This window comes from Lampetra fluviatilis, chromosome 70, assembly GCF_964198595.1.
Source record: "Lampetra fluviatilis chromosome 70, kcLamFluv1.1, whole genome shotgun sequence".
In the NCBI taxonomy this organism is placed as follows: Eukaryota; Metazoa; Chordata; class Hyperoartia; order Petromyzontiformes; family Petromyzontidae; genus Lampetra; species Lampetra fluviatilis.
The window spans coordinates 1773988-1785624 of NC_136344.1; the positions used below are offsets into that span (position 1 = coordinate 1773988).

General features: G+C 50.6%; 1 long non-coding RNA gene across 1 annotated transcript; it reads left to right on the forward strand.

Moving 5' to 3' along the window:
* Window positions 1–1172: 1172 nt before the first annotated feature.
* LOC144952908 (uncharacterized) lies at window positions 1173–2310 on the forward strand. Its single transcript, XR_013640711.1, has 2 exons — window positions 1173–2059; window positions 2090–2310. It is a non-coding gene; the product is annotated as an uncharacterized LOC144952908 (long non-coding RNA).
* Window positions 2311–11637: the final 9327 nt, after the last annotated feature.

Sequence of the window (11637 nt, forward strand, 5' to 3'; positions counted from 1 at the left end):
GTGGGTGAGTAACCTGCGTGCATGAGTGAGTGTGTTCGAGTGAGTGTGTGTGTGAGTGTGTATGAGAGTGTGAGTAAGTGTGCGTGCGTGAGTGAGTGAGTGAGTAACCTGCGTGCGTGCGGCACGGTGCCGTGGTATCGGTTCACCGGCATCAGAATCCGCGCCGGACCAGCCGCCGGACATCTACGTGGCCGACGCCGACACCGACGCCGAGACCGGCGATCTGCTGTGCCACGGCACGCGCTACACGGTGCTGCGGGGAGAAGTCATCGCCACCTACGCGGCAGAGGCTCAGTGATCGCACCCACACAGCCCCCGCCAACTTGGCGAGGCCGCGGTGCGAACCGACGGACATCCTCGGCTCCACGGGCCCCAGGCTTGTGCGGGTCGGCCTTCACCGGTGCCGCCGCCGCCGGCTTCATTTGCCGCCGCGTGGCCAAATCGGCGAGGTTTTATCGCGGCCGCCGGATTTTTTTTTGGGTGTGGGTGGGTTGGTGGGTGGATGGGTTGGTGGGTGGGTGGGAGAGTGGGTGGTTGGGTTGGAGAGTGGGTGGGTTGGTGGGTGGGTGGGTTGGTGGGTGGGAGGTTAGGTGAGTGAGTGGATTAGTGCGTGGGTGGGTGAGTGATTGTGTGGGTGAGATTGTGAATGGGTTGGTGGGTGGGTGGGAGAGTGGGTGGGTTGGTGGGTGGGTGGGTGGGAGAGTGGGTGGGTGGGTTGGTGGGTGGGAGGTTAGGTGAGTGAGTGGGTTAGTGCGTGGGTGGGTGAGTGATTGTGTGGGTGAGATTGTGAATGCGTTGGTGGGTGGGAGAGTGGGTGGGTGGGTGGGTGGGAGAGTTGGTGGGTGGGTTGGTGGGTGGGTTGGTGGGTGGGATGTTAGGTGAGTGAGTGTGGGAGAGTGGGTGGGTTGGTGAGTGGGAGAGTGGGTGGGTGGGTGGGTGGGTGGGAGAGTTGGTGGGTGGGTTGGTGGGTGGATGTTAGGTGAGTGAGTGGGAGGTGAGTGGTGGTTGGTGAGTGGGTGGGTTTGGTGAGTGGGAGAGTGGGTGGGTTGGTGAGTGGGTGGGTTGGTGAGTGGGAGAGTGGGTGGGTGGTGAGTGGTGGTGGGTGGGAGTGTGGGTTGGTGAGTGGTGAGTTGGTGGAGTGGGTGAGTGGGGTGGGTGGGTGTGGTGAGTGGGTGGGAGAGTGGGTGGGTTGGTAAATGGGTGAGGTGTGTGAATGTGATGGATGTTAACTAATAGCTAATCACTATGAACTATTATTTATGTGAGCAGGTTAATGAAGGGGATTGGAGCGTCACCACTGTAGGTGTGTGTGTGTATAATGTGTATCTTGCTGTGTATATACCCACGACATGTTAGGGGTTATATCGCGTGAACATCTAAATGTTGCGTGTGTCGTGAAACCCTCCACCACCCGACACAGCCAACTAGTAACAGGGCTTCGTTACTAGTACAGCACTAGTGTAGTGTATAGCGTAGTGTATAGTAGTGTAGTGTGTAGTGTATAGTGTGTAGTGTATAGTGTGTAGTGTAGTGTGTAGTGTAGTGTAATATATAGTGTAGTGTGTAGTGTAGAGTGTAGTGTGTAGTGGTGTAGTGTACAGTAGTGTAGTATGTAGTGTAGTGTAGTATATAGTAGTGTAGTGTGGTGTAGTGTAGTGTATAGTAGTGTAGTGTATAGTAGTGTGGTATAGTGTAGTGTATAGTGTAGTGTATAGTGTAGTGTATAGTGTAGTGTATTGTGTAGTGTATTGTGTAGTGTATTGTAGCGTATAGTGTAGTGCTGTGTAGTGTGTAGTGTAGTGTGTAGTGTAGTGTATAGTATAGTGTATAGTGTAGTGTAGTCTATAGTAGTGTATAATAGTAGTGTATAGTAGAGTAGTGTATAGTGTAGTGTATAATAGTGTATAATAGTAGTATATAGTGTAGTGTATAGTAGTGTATAGTGTAGTGTATAATAGTGTATAATAGTAGTATATAGTAGTGTATAGTGTAGTGTATAGTGTAGTGTATAATAGTGTATAATAGTAGTATATAGTAGTGTATAGTGTAGTGTATAGTAGTGTATAGTAGTGTATAGTGTAGTGTATAGTAGTGTATAGTAGTGTAGTGCACTAGTACATCACTAATCGCTTGTGTTGTTGGAAAGCAAATCCACAGCGTTTAACAATCCGAGTTCCGTGGCGTTCCCCCGGTCATCACCACCGGAGCCACGAGGCAGGAATTCGCCAAATTCGTGGAGAAATCTTTCTCCGTTTCGTTTCAACGACTCGCTTACATGCTCACGCGATGTAGCCCCCCCGAAAAAATAAACGTTTATTGATCGCGAAAGACTGCGTGATAATCTGTGTGTGCGTGTTCCTTATGGCAGTACCCCGGGTTTGCAAGTAATACAAAATGCCCGAGGCAATTAAATACTTTATTTCTGGGACGCTATTTTTAAATCCTTTATATTAAGTTCACTTGCTTGCGCGCTTACGACCGTGCAAATCTTTTGGTCGTTTTTTAACCCACTTCCCGTGATCCAATCGAGCTGACATTTTGCACACAGACTCGTTGTGCGTGACAATTTATTTTCGTGAAAAATGTTTTTCCAAAATTTTCCACTTTTTAGGAAAAATTTGTTTTCATATTTAATTTAAAATACCAATGTGATACAAATGAAACTCTTACTCAAGAAAAACAGAAATGAATAATAAAATAAAACCGATGCCACGCATATCAAGGATTTATAGTGAAAAACTTTGTTTTTACGGGTTAATTTTTTCTTCCCAGGGTGTGTACTTCACTCCGCGACTGGGGGGTTACATTTCTTTCGTGACTGCAGCAGGGATTCATCTTCTTGGTTCGTTCGGTAAAGTGACGTAGAAGGGAAATAATAAAATGATAAAAATGAAACAGAATCGTAAAATCACTATTATTTAATTATTTCCCTGATAAAACAATTGTATTATGGTTTCTTATTATTTATTTAAATATTTCCCTAATAAAACATAATTTTAGTACGTTTTATTTTTATTATTTAAATATTTCCCTAATAAAACATTTATTAATTACGTTGCATTTTTTTCCTTAATAAAACATAACTTTTTTATGTTTTATTTTTATCATTTTATTAATTACCTAATAAAACACAATTTTGATAATTGTTTTTTTACCCTTTAATCTGGCAACAAAACTGACACCTTTTTTACGAGGAGTCATGTTTGCATAGACCACAATACCTGCAGTCATAATGCAAACAAAAACACAACTCTGATGATGTATGCACTGTCCTTGAAGTTGATTGGTCCACACCCGAGACAGCTTTCCTCAGAGCCTAGTCTCACATGGGTTGGACCAGATGACGCCAAAAGGCGCACAACTCAAAGACAACGCACCATCAGAGTATGAGAGCTCGGGGTTAGCATACTCTGATGGTGCATTGTCTTTGAGTTGTAATAATAACGAGCATACGACGTTTGGATTGCAACACAATCATCATCATCAGGTATAAATGAAATAGAAACACAAATCTAGTATACTTAGAAATGTGATGTAATACAACAGACAGTCGGATAACATAACGGTCAACACCCTACCTGGTTGATTACGTTCTTCCTGAGAATGCTACATTTGAGAGAGAGGGATAAAACACAGAACCAGAGACATATAGACAGACATAGAAGCAGAGACAGATAGCACAAAGCCCTCAAAGTCCCAAGGCTTAAATCAGAGGTCGCAAACGGGTTTTGATTCCTTACCCGTACCCGGCCGCACCAGGGTCGCAAACGGGTACCCGTATCCGGCCGTACCCGTACCCTACCCGTACCCGGCCGGGTAGGGTACGGGTATCGGGTACCCGATTGCGACCTCTGGGATGAAGCCATTTTGCAGGCGCGGGTGGGTTGATTCTAGGAACTTGAATTGTGAGAAGAGACAAGACGCTGGGAAATGAGTGACAAACGGTGACTCACCAGTGACTCACGGCCTACCCGTACCCGGCCGCACCAGGGTCGCAAACGGGTATCCGTACCCTACCCGTACCCGGCTGTACCCTACCCGTACCCGGCCGGGTATCAGGTAGGGTACGGGTATCGGGTACCTGGTTGCGACCTCTGGCTTAAATCCAGCGGAGAGATTTCAACGGAGACGACGTTTCAGGTGACGATTATCTGAACCGGTCCTCAGCCTCGAATGAGTTGCCTGGTGCGGTGGTGCGTGGTAAACATCGCCACTGGGGAGACAAAGGCGGCCGGGCGTGGTGATGGCTACCCACCCCCTCGTGTGCCACAGTGCCGGTAGCCTTAATAGGTGCTCGCTAACAGCACTTGCCCCTACAGCCCTGTTAGAGGCGACACACAAGTGTCAACTCTGTCCCATCGCCACCAACATCAACACCATCATCATCATCACCACCACCACCGCCATCATCACCACCACCATCATGATCACCATGACCACCACCATCATGATCATCACCACCACCATCACCACCATCATCACCACCATCATCACCACCACCATCACTACCATCACCACCACCACTAACATCACCACCATCATCACCATCACCACCATCATCACCATCACCGCCACCATCGCCACCATCAACATCATCGCCATCATCATCGCCACCATCACCGCCACTGCCACCATCACCGCCACCATCATCATCACCGCCACCATCATCATCGCCATCATCACCGCCACCACCATCATCATCACCACCATCACCAACACCGCCACCACCACCACCGCCACCAGCGCCACCTCCACCGCCACCACCGCCACCATCACCGCCACCATCACCACCACCATCATCACCGCCACCACCGCCACCACCGCCATCACCGCCACCACCATCATCACCACCATAATATTGGGCGGCTGCAGTTTACCCCAGGAAATTGAGCAGGTGGTATGGTGTTTGAACAGCTGTTGTGTGTGTGCGTGTCTATCGACAGGTGTATCCGGTCATCACCAACACAAATTGATTTTTTGGGGGGAGCGGTAGAGTCGTAGCGGGGTGAGCGACCGGCAACGACACTATACACTACATTGTACACTACATTGTACACTACACTATACACTACACTATACACTAGATTATACACTATACACTACATTATACACTACATTGTACACTACATTATACACTACATTGTACACTATACTGTACACTACACTATACACTACTATACACTACACACTACACTATACACTACACTATACTCTACACTATACACTACATTATACACTACTACACTATACACTACACTATACACTTCATTATACACTACTACACTATACACTATACACTACACTATACTACACTATACACTACATTATACACTACTACACTATACACTACTACACTATACACTACACTGTACACTACACTATACACTACACTATACACTACATTGTACACTGCACTTTACACTACACTACACTATACACTACATTGTACACTCCACTGTACACTACACTATACACTACATTATACACTACTACACTATACACTACACTATACACTACTATACACTACACTATACACTACACTGTACACTACACTGTACACTACACTATACACTACATTGTACACTACATTGTACACTACACTTTACACTACACTATACACTACACTATACACTACATTGTACACTACACTTTACACTACACTATACACTACATTGTACACTACACTGTACACTACACTATACAATACATTTAAATTTCGATTTAAAGCTTTCGTGACTGCAGGGATTCATCTTCTTGGTTCTTTCGGTAAAGTCACGTAGAAGGGAAATAATAAAATAATAAAAATAAAACATAATACAATAATTCTCACGACGTTTCGGCTACAACGAAAGTAGTCGTCCTCAGGTGAATACCAGGTCTGTCGACAGAGTACCTGGTGCAGTGTGGTCTTCACCTGAGGACGGCTGCTTCGTTGTGGCCGAAACGTCGTGAGAACTATTTTATTATGTTTTATTTTTATTATTTTATTATTTCCCTTCTACGTGACTTTACCGAAAGAACCAAGAAGATGCAGCATACTTCTTTGGTTTTTTCGGTAAAAAACTTAAAATAAATTCAATCACGACGTTTCGGGCGCAACACAAGCGTCCTTCTTCAGGTGAGGACAACTTTGCGAAACCACACCGCTTCAGACACACTTGAGACACACTTAAGCGGACATCCGTGGAGGGATGCAGGCAAGGCCGATGAGTCAGATGCCTTCTATGACCTCCTGTCAGGTGCTGGCTAAAATGGCCCCTCGGGATAGAGTCATCTTGTTGGGTGACTTCAATGCCCCCGAGTTGGTCATGATGCTGGCACCTGGTCTGGAGTAATTGGAAGGCATGGGCCAGATCAGCTCAATAACAACGGTAGGAGGCTGCTAGATTTTTGTGCAGCCCATGGGCTTGTAAATACCAACATGCTCTTCCGGCATCGGCGCATCCACACAACATCATGGATACATGCCGGGTCCATGCAAGAACATCTGCTGGGCTACATAGTGACGGACCAGCGGATGTGGGCCCATGTCCTTGACACCAGGACCTACCGTGTAGCAGATCTGCCCACTGACCATCGACTTATCATCTGTAAGATGCGCCTGCCATTCTTACACTCCGGTGGTGGGTGTACACCCAGGATCCCATTCAAACCCAAGGTGGCCTGGTCTCAGCTAGCTGATGAAAGTTGCAAGCGAGAATTTCATCATCGCTTGTGGCTGGGGTTGGCATCGTCTCCCACTCCTCCTGATGTCGAGGGTAAATGGGCGAGGTTTAGGACTGTGACTCATGCAATTGCAATGGCTGCTTTGGGTACACGGTCCAGACTCCGTCAGAGACCCTAGCTGACAGAGGAGGTGTTCAGGATGGCTGAGAAAAAGCGACAGGCCCACTCTCATCGTCTACAGCACCCCACGTCAGAGAATGAAGAGGCTTACCGCAGCCTTCGCTCAGAGGTTTGGAGAGCGGTGAGGTGCTGCAAGGATGCGTGGTGGTCGTGGGTTGCAGAGGAGATGGAGTCTGCCTCAGTGGCCTGCGATCACAAATCGCTCTTTAATCCCATAAAAAAGTAACCTGCAGTGCCATACCTATTACCATCACTAGGGGAAGAAACGGCGATCCAATCTCCGACCCCCAGGAACAGGTTTGCAGATTTGCTGAGCATTTCTGTGAGGTCCTGGGGGAGGGGAAATCCCTCAGCCTGGAAAACATCGTGGGACAAAGTGGAGATGACCCTGCTGAGGCTGCGGTGCCTCAAATATTGAAAGAAGTCACCCCCTGTGAGTGGCTGGCTGAGGTGACATCTGTTGAGGAAGTACTGAAGGCGATCCAGAGCTTGAGACGGAGTAACGTTGCTCACAACAACGAGCGGAGCGCCGGGTGGCTAAAGCACAGCAAGTTGGTACAGTAGGGGGCACAGGTGGTGCATCAGCCAGTCGTCTCAGTCATCTCAGTCAGTCGACCCGTGGCACCTGCTGGGTCTGCCCCGTGACCTCCTGCCAGCGGGTGTTCGACACTTCACGTGGCCTCAAGGTGCACATGGCCTGGCACAAGCGTCGTGGTGACGTCACCGCCACTTAGTGGCGAATGGCGGTTGTTGTTGGTGGTGTTGTTAGTGGTGTTGGTAGTGGTGGTGGTGTTGGTGGTGGTGTTGGTAGTGTTGGTAGTGGTGGTGGTGGTGTTGGTGGTGTTGGTGTTGGTGGTGGTGTTGGTGGTGATGTTGGTGGTGGTGATGTTGGTAGTGGTGTTGGCGGTGGTGGTGGTGGTGGTGTTGGTATTGGTGGTGGTGTTGGTAGTGTTGGTAGTGTTGGTAGTGGTGTTGGTGGTGGTGGTGGTGTTGGTAGTGTTAGTAGTGGTGGTGTTGGTGGTGTTGGTGGTGGTGCTGCTGATTTGCCAAGCAATCTCGCCGAGCTGGGGTTGCGAGTGAACGAGATGTCGTCACAGATGAGGAGACGTCGATTTATCGCCCCTCTCTCTCTTCCTCTCTCTTTTACGACCGAAGCAAATTAAGTTCGCGACGATGATGACCGTGATGATGGTGATGGCTCAGCCACCCACCCATCCACCCATCCAGACACCCACCCACCCATCCACCTATCCACCCACCCATCCACCCATCACCCATCCACCCACCACCCATCCACCCACCCACCCACCCTTCCACCGACCCATCCACCCACCCACCCACCCTTCCACCGACCCATCCACCCACCCACCCACCCTTCCACCGACCCATCCACCCTTCCACCGACCCATCCACCCTTCCACCGACCCATCCACCCACTCACCCATCCACCCATCACCCACCCAGCCATCCACCCACCCACCACCCATCCACCCAGCCACCCACCCATCCACCCACCCAGCCATCCACCCACCCACCCAGCCACCCACCCACCCATCCACCCACCCAGCCACCCACCCATCCACCCATCCATCCACCCATCACTCACCCATCACCCATCCATCCACCCACCCAGCCACCCACCCATCCATCACCCATCCATTCACCCATCACCCATCCATCCATCCACCCAGCCACCCACCCATCCACCACCTAGCCACCCACCCACCCACCCAGCCACCCATCACTCACCCACCACCCATCCACCCACCCATCCACCCATCCACCCACCCATCACCCATCCACCCACCCACCCATCCACCTACCCATCACCCATCCACCCACCCACCCATCCACCCACCCATCACCCATCCACCCACCCACCCAGCCACCCACCCATCCACCACCCACCCACCCAGCCACCCACCCATCACCCATCCACCCAGCCACCCAGCCACCCACCCATCACCCATCCACCCACCCACCCAGCCACTCACCCATCCATCACCCATCCATCCACCCATCACTCACCCATCACCCATCCATCCACCCACCCAGCCACCCACCCACCCACCCATCCACCCATCCACCCACCCATCACCCATCCACCCACCCACCCAGCCACCCACCCATCCACCACCCACCCACCCACCCAGCCACCCACCCATCCACCCACCCATCCACCACCTAGCCATCCACCCACCCACCCAGCCACCCATCACTCACCCACCACCCATCCACCCACCCATCCACCCACCCATCCATCCACCCACCCATCACCCATCCACCCACCCACCCATCCACCCATCCACCCACCCACCCATCCACCACCCACCCACCCAGCCACCCACCCATCCACCACCTAGCCATCCACCCACCCACCCAGCCACCCATCACTCACCCACCACCCATCCACCCACCCATCCACCCATCCACCCACCCACCCATCCACCCACCCACCCACCCATCACCCACCCATCCACCCACCCACCCATCACCCACCCATCCACCCACCCACCCACGCAATCGCTCTGGTTCCGTTTTAATTTCCCTCCACGGGGGCTGTAGGTAAACTCGGCCCTGCTGTTTAATCACCGTGACGTGTGGGGGGAGGCAGGGGGGTGGAGGTAGTGGGGGGGGTCGTGGGGGTCGAGGTAGTGGGAGGGGAGGTAGTGGGGGGTAGGTTTAGCTTTGCTAGGGAGTAGTTTCGATGTGAAGCTTTCGTGACTGCAGGGATTCATCTTCTTGGTTCGTTCGGTAAGGTCACGTAGAAAGGAAATAATACAAATAAAAGATGATAAAATTCTCACGACGTGTCGATTGCAACACAAGCAATTTTCTTGCTGTGTTTCACACCTGATGATGATTGCTTGTGTTGCAATCAAAACGTCGTGAGAATTTTATTACGTTTCATTTGTATGCTTTTATTATTTCCCTTCTACGTGATTTTACCGAAAGAACCAAGAATAGGGAGGAGTTGTTCAAGGGGTATTTGCATGCTGCTATACATTTACACATTTAGTTAAGTCTATGGGTCTCTATGCATCTCTTATGTGCCTCTATGTATCTCTATGGGTCTCTATGTGTGTCTATGTGTCTCTGTGTATCTATATGGGTCTGTATGTGTCTCTATGGGTCTCTGTGTATCTCTATGGGTTTCGATGTATGTCTATGGGTCTCTATGGGTCTCTGTGTATCTCTATGGGTCTCTGTGTATGTCTATAGGTCTCTGTGCCTCTCTGGGTCTCTGTGTATGTCTATGGGTCTCTGTGTATCTCTATGGGTCTCTGTGTATGTCTATGGGTCTCTGTGTATCTCTATGGGTCTCTGTGTATGTCTATGGGTCTCTGTGTATGTCTATGGGTCTCTGTGTATCTCTATGGGTCTCTGTGTATCTCTATGGGTCTCTGTGTATCTCTATGGGTCTCTGTGTATGTCTATGGGTCTCTGTGTATCTCTATGGGTCTCTGTGTATGTCTATGGGTCTCTGTGTATGTGTATGGGTCTCTGTGTATCTCTATGGGTCTCTGTGTATCTCTATGGGTCTCTGTGTATCTCTATGGGTCTCTGTGTATGTCTATGGGTCTCTGTGTATCTCTATGGGTCTCTGTGTATGTCTATGGGTCTCTGTGTATGTCTATGGGTCTCTGTGTATCTCTATGGGTCTCTGTGTATCTATATGGGTCTCTGTGTATCTCTATGGGTATGTGTGTATGTCTATGGGTCTCTGTGTATATCTATGGGTCTCTGTGTATCTCTATGGGTCTCTGTGTATCTTTATGGGTCTCTGTGTATCTCTATGGGTCTCTGTGTATCTCTATGGGTCTCTGTGTATCTCTATGGGTCTCTGTGTATCTCTATGGGTCTCTGTGTATCTCTATGGGTCTCTGTGTATCTCTATGGGTCTCTGTGTATGTCTATGGGTCTCTGTGTATCTCTATGGGTCTCTGTGTATCTCTATGGGTCTCTGTGTATCTCTATGGGTCTATGTGTATCTCTCTGGGTCTCTGTGTATCTCTATGGGTCTCTGTGTATCTTTATGGGTCTCTGTGTATGTCTATGGGTCTCTGTGTATGTCTATGGGTTTCTATGTATCGGTGGCGGCGGTGGTGGGGAGTGGTGGTGCAGCGGTTAGCGCCACGCTGCGCTACGACCCCAGTTCGATTCCCGCTAACGGCGATCGCCTGAGCGTGGTGCTGGGCCTCCCCTAGGTCGGCTCGGCCTCGGGCATCGTCAGGGGTCGGGATCGAACCCACGACCCCCTGTAGACCAGGCGAGGTAGTCAACATCTCCTAGCCACTGTGATGAGAGAGAGAGAGACTCCACATATACAGCAGCAGGGATCGAACCCAGGACCTGCTTTAGACCAGGCGCCCTCACCACCACCACCACGACCATCACCACCACCACCACGACCACCACCACCACCACGACCACCACCACCACCACGACCACCACCACCACCACCACCACGACCACCACCACCACCATCACCACCACCACGACCACCACCACAACCACCACCAACCACCACCACGACCACCACCACCACCACGACCATCACCACCACCACGACCACCACCACCACCACGACCACCACCACCACCACGACCACCACCACCACGACCACCACCACCACCACAACCATCACCACCACCACCACGACCATCACCACCACCACCACGACCACCACCACCACCACGACCACCACCACCACCACCACCACGACCACCACCACCACCACGACCACCACCACCACCACGACCACCACCACGACCACCATCACCACCACGA